This window comes from Parus major, chromosome 3 (assembly GCF_001522545.3).
Source record: "Parus major isolate Abel chromosome 3, Parus_major1.1, whole genome shotgun sequence".
Classification (NCBI taxonomy): Eukaryota; Metazoa; Chordata; class Aves; order Passeriformes; family Paridae; genus Parus; species Parus major.
The window spans coordinates 22,145,993-22,159,862 of record NC_031770.1 but is presented as its reverse complement, the minus strand read 5'-3'; the positions used below and the strand labels follow the sequence as shown (position 1 = coordinate 22,159,862).

At 41.6% G+C, this 13,870-nt stretch overlaps 1 protein-coding gene and 1 long non-coding RNA gene across 2 annotated transcripts in view; one reads left to right on the top strand and one right to left on the bottom strand.

Moving 5' to 3' along the window:
* The window catches only part of KCNH1 (potassium voltage-gated channel subfamily H member 1), a 168,377-nt gene that overhangs the window by 15,793 nt on the left and 138,714 nt on the right, over window positions 1–13,870 (bottom strand). The window lies entirely within an intron of this gene.
* LOC109022562 lies at window positions 386–13,049 on the top strand. Its single transcript, XR_002001532.2, has 3 exons — window positions 386–1,645; window positions 1,809–1,874; window positions 12,935–13,049. It is a non-coding gene; the product is annotated as an uncharacterized LOC109022562 (long non-coding RNA).

Genomic DNA, 13,870 nt, shown 5'->3' with positions numbered 1-13,870 from the left:
CAGAGAAAAAGAAAATATCAAGATACATATATTGCTTAAGATCTACTAGAACTTCATTATTCTGAGATGAAAAGTAGCTGTCACAATCAAATAGCTAATGTGCAAACAAGAGCTTTAGGGAAATTATGCCAGATCTGAGTGGTGGAATGTTATACCCCTGAGAACTACTATGTCCATCAAGATGTGAAATGCTCTGTTGGACCTTCTTGTTTCTAGTAAATGAGGAAAAAAAGAATGTTTATGAGCTTTGACAACCAAGTGTCAGCAGTTTCCAGCAGCAATTCCTATAAAATACTATTTTTGTGTTTGTTTGGGAGGGTTTTTTTGCATTGTTTTGGTGGGGTTTTTTAAAAATTTTCTTTTTTAGCACATGGGGTGTTTTTCTAGCTGTGGGCAGATATCAGACACACTAACAATTCATGTAGTGTCATCTTTTGTTCCAGATCAACATACTACCTGCATTCTTGTGCAGACAACACTGCCTGAAAACTGCTTTAAGGAGAGCCCAAGGCACAGCAGGAACTTACCTCTCTGTCACCTAAATTACAGCTATACAAAACGTCATATAATCTGTACAACGTGCCTTCTCAGGACTCAGAGTCTGTTTCTCCAAGCTCCCTGTGGCTTGCTGCCATTTACTAAGTTGGAAGAAACCAGGCAATTTGCGAGAGTCAAGGATTTGGGATTTTTTTTTCACCACCTCTAACTCAGACATAATTTCACTTGAGATCTGAAATGGATGCAGGAGTTGTAGAGCTGAGAACAGCAATGATGTGTTTAGGGAATAGTTAAACTGTGTAGTTTGCTTTCTGTGATTACATTTTGAATACTAGCTTGCCATTAAGATAATTTCCTCTTAGCTACTGTCTTCATTCACTTGTTTTTCCTTCTGCTCTTACTTATCTGCTTTCCTGTCATTAGGCTTACAGTGATTGACAGGTATTTTACTTTCCAAGAGAGGAATCAAATGTATTTTCAAATGTATTCAAATTAATCAGAGCTTACCGAGAGCTTACGAGTCATTCAGCTGCCTTTGAATGCCCACTCACAAACCAATCCACACAAATACAATGCTCCATGTTCCCAATGCACAAGGGTTGTGCAGCTCTTGAAATTATAAATTGAGAATTACACTCAGATGAATGTTGGCTGCATAAGTTGCCTAAGATAACATAAACTCTCCTTTATGTGTCTCTCTCTCTCTCTCTGAGTTAACAGGTCTAAAGTTCAGCTATAATATTGAAGAAAAGCAAACTAACCTGCAGCCCTGCATGGAAAGAGAATAAATCTTCTACCCAAGTAGGTGGCCCGGTATGGCTGCACAGTCAAGCACCCAGTGGCACCCAACTGGTCTGTCCTTTCCCTGTTCAAGAGCTTGGATAACGTTATGTGAGAAGGGAATAAACTACTTACAACTGAATGAGAATCAGCAACAGAAAAAGTGCATTGCTTACCATTTCCCAGAGCAGCTGTCAAACCCTTTCAGCCCTAACTAACAGCCAGGAATTTAAAACCTTGAAGGGAAGACAAGAATTGACTGTAGTGAGGTGCTTCAGACCTTTTCATTACAAGAGCTCCTCTAAACTTGCAGTTCCTAGAAACAATCTCTTGTCAGTTTCCCACAGTCCAGATGCAGCTGGTGATGGTAAGTGATGGCTCTGTCTTCCTTATTGGTTGTCAAAACTGATAGCTGTCTCCCATCTGCTAAATCCACAGCTGAGCTAATTAAAATAGCCAAGGTCTGACTGATCCCTCCAAGTAACATCACAGAGAATCCTTTAGAGCTGAATTTCTTGGTTTTGTTTCAGGTATTTTAGTTCTTGAAAGCAGACACTGAAGTCCCATGCGGAATGTAGATTCCAATACTGGCAGAGGTAGGTGATTTCTGTCTCATCAGTGTGTTTCATTCACACATCTCCAAGAGTTTTACAGCAATTTCTTAATCCTTCCAATATGACCAATGCCATTGTTTTTAGTACTTATGTGGCACCAATGCTTAGGGTTCTACTGGACTTTCAGTTTACACACGCACAGAGCAAAATGTCATTATCCAATGAAGCATAATGGCCTGTTTCATGGGAAGACATCGTGGGCCCAGCACATATTGCAGTGTCTCGTGTCTGCCACACAAGTATTCATCAGCAGTTTGAACTGTTACTTGTGCATCCCTTTCGGATACAATTGGTGAGAGTTCACCCCTACAAGTTCCTCTATACAATTTGTCAAGTGAATTCAGATGTGCTGAACTTAAACATTCAGAAATTTCTCCTGAAGTAAACACCTGCTCTAGAAGAGGAAAACCAGGATAATTCAGCAGGAGAGCATTGTTTCTTCACAAGCAGACTGTGACCCTCATTTTTAAAATATTTATCATCATCTGTATTTTAAGAATGACAAAGTTAGATTTAAATATTGAAAACCTCTACACACCTTTTACCAGGAGCAGTAGGAACCACAAACTCCAGACTCCCTGAGACCATCAAATGTGAGTCTAAATTCCAGCTTTAACCCAGCCTTGGTTTGTATCACACCTCTTCCCCTTATACAGATATGGGCATATACACAGCGGTTCATTCATCCCCAAATGCCTTTTCAATCATAGTTCAGGCTGCATTTGCAACCAGTTTTGTTAACAGATTTTGTTTAGAAAATGTTTGTGCTTGCATCTGACTCTTGGACACCATGATCATGGTTCTGCCTACCTTTTTTTCTTCCATGAGTAGTTGACAATACTCATAGACAGCAGAAAGCAAATTCCCTTTTCCCCTCTGCCAAAAGGATATGAATGCCCCTTTAAGAAGCACAGCTCTTGTCACCACATTATGGGGATACAAAATCAGTTCAAACTCCCATGTGCAGAGAGATGCCATGAGGGAAGCTCTCCTTTCCCTTCCCTCCCTTGCCAGAGCTTTGCCCTGTGACGAGGTGACTGATGAGATGCCCACCCACTGCAAGCGAGACACGGGCCAGGAGGGCTGAGGTTAACTCAGGAGAAGCTGTTCCAAGGCTCCCCTGCGCTTCATTTTGGAAACACACACAACAACAGGACATCCTGCCTTCAGCGCTGCAGAGACATTCTTAGCCAGTGTCTCCAAGACAGGCTGAAGGAAGTTCTGCTTCTAAAAGTGTGAATTGGAACTGAGGTCCCTCAGCTTCCCTCAGGCAGGTGACAGGACTGGTGCTCCTTCTCCAGGTCCTCACCAGGAGGTGAGATCCCTACATTCTGACTCCTGCTTCAGCAAACGCCCTCACCACTGATTCAAAACAGAAAAATCTCAGCTGGGGAGACAATGATACCTAATCCCAGAGCCCCTCCTGGATAGCAGGCATTTGGGAATTCTCTCCATCTTCTCAAATCAGTGAGAAATATTAACTTCCTGAACATGAAAATTATCCCAGATTTATAATTAAATAATGTCCTCCTTCTGCTCTGCAATACTAAGCCTTCATTACCCCAAACTAAAATGCTTCATTTCATCTTACAGAGAAGCTCTTCATTTCAGCTTTCTCCTCTTCTCCTATTTTTCCACTTCACTGAGACAATGCAAAACATTTAATTTTTTCATTTGAGAGGCAGGCAGGTTTGAGGAGTTCAGCTTTGTAGCTTGAGGCAGATCACAGTGTATGCTGACATGGTTACATGCTTTTAAGTGATCAATAAAATACTGATTGTTTAACTACTGTGCTTTGCTGTCTCTACCTCTTCCATGTTCTAATGTCACATTGGGCTAAACTTAAATACTTCAGGTGACATCTCCTTCTTTCCTCCTAAGGAGCATTATAAAATCAGTTTTCTTCCTGATCTCCTGTTCTGAGATGAGAGAGGTGACACAGAACTCGGCCTTGAGCAAACTACTTCTCTTCCACTGATAGCACTGGGACATGAAGCCTTAACCTCTAAGCATCACTGCAACATGATATATTTTGGTTTCAGAGTTTTACTGGTATCCAAGAGAAAACACCACCAATGCCATATCTCAGATTAGGAGTGAAATTTAGTAATCTCATTTTAACTCCTCCTCACACAGCATCACAGGGTCTTTAGTTCTCCATGTGCATTTATGGTTCACATTTACATAGCATAATCTTCTTATTTTTAAAAGAAGAGAGGCATCTTTCAAGGAGCTTGTCATATTTTGTTTTGTTACCCATTTTCTAGTCTCATCTTTTATATGAACTGGTTCTTATCCCAAGTGTAGGAAAGTAAAACACCATCATCCTGTTCAGAAATGAAGTCTGTGAGCAGCACGCTATACTCTCACTTCCCTGAAAATGGGAAGGACTGCAACCATGGAGAGGTTAGAGAAGCTGCTGGAAGTCAGGTGGGTTTCATGTTGCCACAGACCCATGGCAGGGGCTGCAACATTCTGCTTTGTCACCATCACATTGCAAAGTTGTGCTTGAGGAGAGGAAGTAAATGTTTTCCATGTCTCTCATACAACTTGGGGGACACAATCAAGGCCTCAGGCACTTGAGATCCAACTGGGACCGATTCCCAATGCAAAGCATTACCTAAGAGTAAACATTGCAATGGTGCTGTGAAGTTTTTCTGTTATGACAATGATTGTACTTGACTACAGTGTACAAGTTTGTTTAATTGCTCAGAATTAAGCAAAGAAGGGCAGAAATCCCTCCCTTCCTGTCTCCATGACAGCTCTTCTCTCCTTTCTGCTTTCTCTTATGCCTTTGTAAGACATCTAGTCTGCAAGAATTACTAGTCCCAAAATTCACTTAAATTTGTCCTGGTGAAAAGATGTGTGATCCTATACCACAGGCATAGGCTGAGACATTAAAAACATTTATCGAGGAAAGGAAACTATTTCCTTAGCAACTGAAGAGTGCAGCAGACACTTCAGCAGCTAAGTACATGTAGGACTACTACCAGACTACACAGAGTATTTCAATATTAATTTAATATACAGTAATTTAATGGAAAATGCTATTTTGAGATCCAAAAAAGACGGTGTTATCCAAAATAATGTTAGTCATGGATCTAAACTCAAGAAAAGACAACAGCAGATATGGCCAGTGCATCCCTCTGAATCTGAGTAAACAATGCTTAGATCAATGTGTGCACACCTGACAAAGACACAGCTGGACAATCTAACAGAGAGCTCAGAGAAAATAGAAGTGTTTGCACAAACAGCAAACCATGCTGAAGAATCTCTTCCTGATGTTGTTTTCAAATAAGAGGTTACAATCCTCAGAAACACAAAGCAGTCATCATTATATAATCAGCACCAGCAAGTGAAAGCTGGATTTTGGCAACAGCTTCATCATCCCACAGAAATGAAAAGTGCTCTTAATTTTTCACATAATGACATCCTAATCAAATGAACTGCTTTTAAGACCATCTCCCTTACTGCATAATAACCCCATTTCTCATGGGAACCCATTCACCAGTTTGAATTTGCCACCTAACTTCTGTGCTTCCCTACTGCAATCACAACTCCAGAGCAGGTGGACCCGAGCCATCCTTGTGTCATTCTAAACACAGACAATCCAGGGGCTGGGAAGGACTAAGAGATTTTAGAGGCTTGTCAAAGATACATCTCATCCTCCACCCCTGCTGTCCTCCCAAATGCCCCTGAACTCTCCCAACATGCATCTTTACCAGTCTGCCCACAGCACAGGTTTATATCAGGCTTTATCTGGCTCTGTGCTACTGATCACACAGGGGCTTCACTGTTGAGATTTTGGCACTAGATTCATAAAAAGAAGCTACAGTGCTTTCACACTGCCAGCAGGTTTTTCAAAAGTCCACAGGACAAGACATTTTATCTTGAGATGAAACAGCACAATTCCTACAACTCCTGGCATGGGGACTGCACACTGACCCTGCTGAAGCAAGCTTATGGCACATGCACACACCTGGGCTACTCTGCACAAAGCAGGTTTGCATGCTTTTAATGTATCCATTTCCCAACACTTGGAGCTACTACTATATACTAAGCAAAATCTAGAGAAACTTTAAAGATGTGACTTCCAACCTTCCCTTCATGATTTTTATCTGAGGATGCACTTTCTAGCAAATACTTGACTGCAAAGGCACAGAAGGGGCAAAGAGATGGGTGCACTCATTACACCAGCACACTGGCAAATTTGCTTCATATTCAGATGGAAACCATTTGGCTCAGAAGCATCATTGCATAGTAAATCAGCTATAATTTCCATTATTCTCATTGTGCTGTAGGGGCATCCAGCCCAAAATGCCTGTTTGGCTGAAGTGGATGGAACCACCGGGCAACTGCTGGATCCAGCTTTTGTTCTTCAGTGACAGAAGGCTCTAGAAAATGCTGTCAAGGAGGGCATAGCAATGCTGGCAGAGATAATTTAATCTCCCTAAACTCCAAAACCTGCTCACTTGTAAGTTGGATCTGATGCCAGCTCTCAGGACAAGAGTCCTGCTGGCAGGATGCCAGTACTGGAGCATCTCTTGACATGCTGCATGCTTTCATTATGTGGAAAAGCTGTCCTCCAGCTCAGTGGTGGGTGATGAGTTGCTCCACTGTGCTCCTCCCCTGGGTGCCTGTCCCCATCCTCAGAGAGCCCTCATGACCACCAGCCCCACAAGCAGAGGGTGACACATCAACATGTAGGGTAAGTGTGGTGTCCTTGCTGCAGGGCAACGTGCTCAAGGACTCTTGCTGCCTCCAAAAAGTGTCTGAGAACAGTAAATACACTGCCTGCCCTTGCCCTCTCAAAGCCAGGTCTTGCACCAAAGGAGGTCAAGAATTAAAATACTTGCAAACAGCCCTCTTCTCTCTCTCTCTGCTCCCCAAAGCCCAAAAGCAGAAGAGGCAGGGCACAAAAATATTTTTCCAACACACAAAGTTTAATGCACAGGCTCCCCTCTCATGCACAGACAGTAGGGAGTGCTGGAGGTCACCAATTTCACCTGCAGCCCATTTATCTCTAACATAGTGCCAGGCCTGAAACTTCTTAGAAGAGTTTGGGAAAAAAAAAAAAAAAAGAAAAATAAAATAATTAAAATAAATATATTTGACCTCTCAAATCCTAGAAGGCCATTGGGAAGATTTATCAGAAATGTCCTACACTACTGAACACAGGACTGGGAGGAGCAGGAGCTGCCTGATGATGAGCAGGGTGGTGGGAGGTCTGCAGGCAGATAGATGTGCAGACCTTGGCAGCACATGAGCTCAGCTACTAACAGGCATTCCCATGCACACAGATACAATAACTTCCCCAGCAATCCCAAACTATAAAGTATGGTTCAGTCATGATGTTGGACTAAATGAAAACACTCTCTGAACAAGTGGTGCTCAGGAATCTTTTCAATTTTAGTTGCAAATTCACTTTCCCCCCCTCCCTTAAATAATCTGTCTTACCCAGTTAGAAAAAGCCCAATCCAGCTGCTATTAGATATTTCTCTAACAGGACAGTTTGCCAGATCTGGCATTTGAAACAGATTTTGTCTTTAATATTCCTTTTACTTAGCATTTGCTGTTTCATACATGACTTCTTAGGAAATGTGGTTATTAATAAAGAGGATTATTTCTAGAACATAAGTTTGCATTAAACCAGCTAAAATTCAAACTGCTGCTCTTCAAAATCACCATCCTCACAATACTATAAATTGAAAAGCTGTTGCTTCAGTAAGTCAAGCAATTTTTTAGCATTTATCTTAAATATGACTATGTATCATCACCTGTTCTGCAGCCCAGCTACCCCTAGCATACTGGAACTGGTTGCTAAAAATCAGTGTCTCAAGAGTATCTTCTGTTTTTTCTTGCTTTGCTTTTTTTAAAATAAAAAAATTTATAGCATCTGCATCCAACTTTCCAATCTCACTCAGGTGCAGGGGTGATTAAAAGAAGATCCTTTCAACTTTATTATTGGAATTTCTCCCCTATGAGAGGCCCAGGTTTGCTGCTAAAGGGTGCAGAGCTGGCTGTGAACAGCTGGCTGCCTGCTGCTGCTCTAATGTGCAGACCCAGAAGGACTCAGCAGAAGCACAGGATGCTGCCATAACTCCCTGTTAGCTGCATCAAATTACTTCACAGGACATATTGTAACTAATCAGCACACAAACCTCATCTTTGCCCAACTCAAGAGAAGAGGATTCCCCAGAGGGAAGGCAGAAGTTTTTCCGTCTTAATAGATGTTTGGCATATCATATTGCATTTGATTATCTTCTTAAATACATAATTTGCTGGATACATCTACCATATCAGAGCTTCAAAGAAGCAGTCATCAGGCAGCCGAGACGATTTAGATAAAGAGGAGAATACTTTCAGTCTGTACCTTGGGGGCAGGGAGAATCTAGGCTCATCTCTGCATCACATCCAGCTCTGAAAACACTTGGTCCTTGTGCCTGCATTGGTTATTGAAACTGCATCTTGCCAAATGATCTCCAGCACTGGTGCTAAAGCCATGAGTCACTCTCGATTGCCCGAGATTTTCCAAGGCATTTACACACTTCAGTACAATATTCTGTTCTTTTTCTCAGAGAGGCTTCTTCACATTCAAACCTGTTCAAGGACAAACCTACAGCCAGCAACTACCGACAGCAAAGCAGTGCTGAGACACCCAAAAATTTGTTGTTGCTGTTGGCTTTATAGTTAGTTCTATTTTTCAATGTCAGAGGCTGAGCACTACCCCATTAGTGCCGCATCCAGGACTGGGCTGGGCTCACAACCCCAAACGGGAGGCAGGGTGAGGGAGCAGTGCAGGGGCTCTGCTGCCAGGTTCATGCAGCAATTCACTGACCAATCACCACATCACAGATGTGAAGCCATACTCAACCCCAATGAAGGGGGAGTATGATGGCAAGGGTACCTCAGGAGACACAAAGAAGCCTCCTGAACTGCATGAAAACGTTTTGATGGCAGTGGTGATACCTGCCAAAGAGATGAAATCAAACTCCAAACAGACCACATTATCCTTTCTCTACACACAGACCATTAATCCTCCAAGCTGTAGCCTGGCATGATGATGCCATATCTATTTTACGGAAACGGAACAAAAGACAGAAGAAAAGAAATAATTTCTTAAAGGCTGCTAGAGCTGTCTTTTTGCAGATCATAGATGTAGACTAGTATTTCCCAAGTCTCACATTAATACACCACACAAAGGTTGTTCTTCCTCTTGTAGGCTTGGACTAAATGATCAGAAGCTTTTTATAATACCAGGCACTGCAGAGGTCCTGCAGGACCTAAGTGCTGCATAGTGTCTACAGACTGAGACACTGACAGGGCGATCCAGCTACACCTCACTGGTTTTGTACATAGCCACACACACAGGAGGCAAACTCAGAAGGCTTCTGGCTAACCAAAATGCCTCCAAACACAGCCACAATTCACACACCAAACACCCAAGTGGAATACTGACTGGCCTATGTTCTGTCTTTGACTGCAGGAACAAATCAGGCAACAAATTTGCAAATGCATCATACACTGCATTGAGATGTGTTTTGCATGTAAGGGAACAAGGACTGGGATACTTCAGGCTCCCTGTGGCTGATGGCAGCATCTCATCTATTTTTGGTTTTTGTTAATTTGCTCTGACCAAAGGCACAAAAGTCAGGAGTCAGGACAGAGCTGTGCTTACTACTGGGAAGGTCAAGCACTCCTGGGCAGTGCAGGATGCAACGGGAAAATTCATCGCCTCTGTTGAGGCTATTGCTCCAATGAGGTCTTTTAAACTCTGATGGTTATAAAAGGAGATCTAAATGCCTGAACAGGTGAGCATAACAGCTCTAATTTCTCTATGTTCTCAAAGCTGAGATAGGGTCTGCCCTCTGCTGCATGTCTTCCCTCTTCCCACACTTCACTGCCAGATTGAGCCCTAAATTTTGTGTTTAAATATAGCTGATGGCACCCTCTTAGCACTGGCAGTTTTAGGCAACAAGCAGATGTCCCTGTGCCTTCTAACACATTGGTGGACATAGCTTTAAAGCCTCATGACTTTGTTGAAAACATCTCCAGCTTGTATTATTACAGAACCAAGCAAGTAGAATAGAGACAAAGTTCAAAGTGTTTAACAGAAAACAAATTCTGCTTCACAACACCCAGGAAATATGTGTCACAAACAAAAGGCTCAGAAAATCAAAGCCTGGCCTCAGCTGAGGTACCATCCATACCATTTCATTTCCTGGCCACTTTCCGTCAATTCTGTAAATGTCTGGCAGTCGAAATGTGTCCTTCACTCTGTCATACATAGGAAATGGCCCCAGAATCAACACAAAAATAACTGTCAGAAGGAAAAAAAAGTCTAAAATAATTTAACTATAAAAGTCACAAATAATTTAACTACAGTAAGTGTCAAATTTTTACAGGAGTTTTCATTCTGAGATGAATCACCATACTTATATCCCTCCAGAGGACAATTACAGCATATAATCTCTTAACTTTTTAGGTCTTCTCTCCCTTTCCAAAAAGATCCTTTTTTAAGATTAGATCTAGATTTAAGTCCAGCTATTGTGTCTAGGTTACTAAAGATGTTTGGGTATGTTCCAGGAACTCCAGCAGTCACTCTGCTCCTCACAGAACACTCCAAGACAAGAGCATTCCAAAGTTCCCACTGATGTAATGACAGTGAGGAGGAAGACAGAAGGCGTATGTGAAGCCCTTCATTCCAACTGGAAAACTAAGCACTGTCAAAAAAGCAATATCCTTTACACATAAGAATCAGTAAAATACATATTTTAGGATTCCATCTAAAATTTGTAAGCAACAGCAGTGAATTTCACCTTTTTTGCAGGTTTTTTGTTTGCTTGGTTGGTTGGTTTAGGGTTTTTTTTTTACAATGGATCTAGGCTGTGGAATAAGCCTTAGTCTCTTAAACACCTTTTGCCTGGGAATCTTAAGTAGATTCAACTTTGTAACAGCTTCTGAGGCAAGGAAAACACTGCTTTTGCTGCCTGACTGGAGAGTAAAGAGTGAATAATCAGCCTAGCCTTTAAACTAGATGCCTGCAGTAGAAAGAAAGGCTATCCTTGTTCCTCAACAATACAGGATATCCATTGTAAGAAGAAATGTTCAAAGGAGTCATATATGCTTGCAGAACAGTTATAGATAGTGCATTGAATTACCAGGACAGAAAATAAATCACTTAGACTTGTGTAACACCACAGGAGTAAGAGGTCCCTACTTTTAGATCACTGGCATGGGCTGCTTCCAGACAGAAAGAAATACATGGTGGTAAAGCATCAAACTGCTACCATCATAAGAGAAAAGTTAGTTTATCCAAGGGCATTTATTTGAGGATGTGCTACTAGACCTACCTACAGATAAAATAATTCACTTCAGGTAAACGTAAATGGATTTCAATCCCACTATGGAGTGCAGATCCCATGAATTTCCATTACTGTAAAGAGGCTCATATTGCAAGGTTAAATTTCTCAAGTAGAAAATACTGCATCTATAAAGTATGTAATTTCACAGATCACAGAATGGTTTGGTTTGGAAGGGGCCTTTAAGGTCATCTAGTTCCAAAGCCTTTACTATGGGGCAAGAACACCCTCTACTAGTCCAGGCTACTCAGAGTCCCATCCAACCTGACCTTGAATATTCTAGGATAGGGCACATACAACTTCTCTGGTCAACCTGTCCCAGTGCCTCACCACCCTCACAATGAAGATTTTCTGCCTAATATCTATTCTAAACCTGCCACCTTTCAGTTTGAAGCCACTGCCCATTGTTCTTTAAATACCTGCTGTTTAAAATCCCTTTCCAGCTACTGGAAGGTGCTCAAAGGTCAGAGCCTTCTCTTCTCCAGGTTGAACAATCCCATCTCTCTCAGCCCATGTGCACAGAAGAGGTGCTCCAGCACTCTAATTATCTTTGTGGACTCTCTAGACTCATTCTAGCAGGTCCAAGTCTTTCCTATGCTGGAGGTCCCAGAGCTGCAAGCATTATCTTTCAATCACCAGAAATATGATACTTCAGCTTCTGAGTGCTGGAGCATCCCAGCAATTTCAAAATCAAAACCAATTTGATATAAAAACAGCTAAATTCTCAATGAAGCTGAATACCCTCAACCTCCCCATTGCACAGTGGCTACACGGAGTGCTCAACACTGACCTCAAGCAGTTTCTCAGCCTCTGAAACAGCCTGCCCCCAGCATCCCTCCCTCACATACACATGGAGGCAGGCTCAGAAACTGCACTGGGGTGAGGCTCAGGCAGACCTGCAGCCTTAAGAAACCTCAAGCTCTGGTTGCCTTTGACAACCCTCCTGTCTGTCTGACGTTTCTTACGAGAGCCCTGCCCTCTAGCCCAGAGCTTCTGTGCTGATGAGCAGAGCTGAGTTCACCAGGTGCTATTTTTCTCAGTGCTTTGCATGACCTGTCTGTCAGCCAGCAACATCCAAACCCTGCAGCCAACAGAGCCATTTCCTCACAGACTTTGGGTGTTACAGAAGCTTTATCCTTTCCAAAGATTAATGAATTCCCCTTCACAGTGCCCTGTGACATTTTACTATCCATTTACCCACTGAAGAAGGATTGCATGTCTGCTCCTAGTATGTACTCATGCTTTATAATCAAGCCAGATTGTTTCTGTAATATCACACAAGCAGTTCATCCTTTAACTTAAATCAATACAGATCAAAACAGGTTATGACTTCTATGAAAAAAAAAAAGAAAAAAATATTTGAGACAGTCTGTGAACAGCTGTATGGATTTTGTTGAGCCTGAAGGATGGCTTTGTTGAAAGCATGGAAAGTTGCACATTTTCAAGTAGTCGGAAAAGGATGGAAATGTCATCAGCTAGTGTCAGTGCAAGTGCACCTCTCAGGAATGCCAGAAACTAAGCAGGATTGGGGAAATCATTAAAGCATACTGCAATGCAACACTCACACAGACACCTCAACCCATACTCCTATAAATATATATATATATGTAAGAATTTAGGGAGAAACCATTGAACTATACTGTGATCCTCCTTTAAGATAGGTGTTCGTCTTTTTTCTAGGCAGCTCTTTAGGAAGAGCCAGACAAGAGGAAGAAACAGCAGTTGGAAGAAGCAAGAGATTTCCTGAGAATAAGAATTCTATTTTCAAAAAATCTTAAAAACATCCAAAAGAAACAAAACTGTAAGTGCATTGACCTATTTGTTTTTGGGGTTTATTTTTGTAATGAGAACCAGCCCTTGAAAATAAAATAATTTAAAAAACATTCTCCAAAAGCCTTTGCATGCTAGGCCAGTAGAAATTTTCCTTAAGTCTAAGGAAAACTGAGACAGAGCATAGCTATTACTCAAGAAAATGTGGCTTCCGAAATGTCTAGTTTACCAGTTTGATACATTTACATTGAAGAATGTTAAAAGCCCTGTGCAATGGAACAGAAACATAAGAGGCATGAGTCAGCAGTAGGACAGGATCATCTTTCTTTTGATTTAAAAGAGCTTGAAGAAACTCTGAAACATAGAAGCATTCAGATGTAAGCAATTTGGGGAAGATTATAATTTTTTTAAATCTATACAGTGGGGACTGACTGGACAGAATTAATGGGTGTTTTGCAAAAGCCCTGCAGTCATAGTAAGATGATTCATGCTACATTGTTGTTACACAGCATATGTGTATGGAAATCTGTATATCATATTTAAATGCTACAATATATTCACACTGTATGCAAGATTTCATGGGATCAGAGCAAGAAAGCTTTCCCACACTGAAAAAACATCATTTGTGTTTTATTTTAATACAAAATACTGATACCAAGCAAAGAACAGTCTGACATGCCCATACTGTGTAAAGCCACCCTTACCCTGAAAAGAAGGAATTGTCATCTTGCCAACAGGTACCTGCTGTAACTCTGCACTATGGAGATGAGACATCTAATGGAGATTTCATTCAATGAGATGGATGATGGGGATTTCATTCAAAACAGGCAGGGAGACACCACTGAG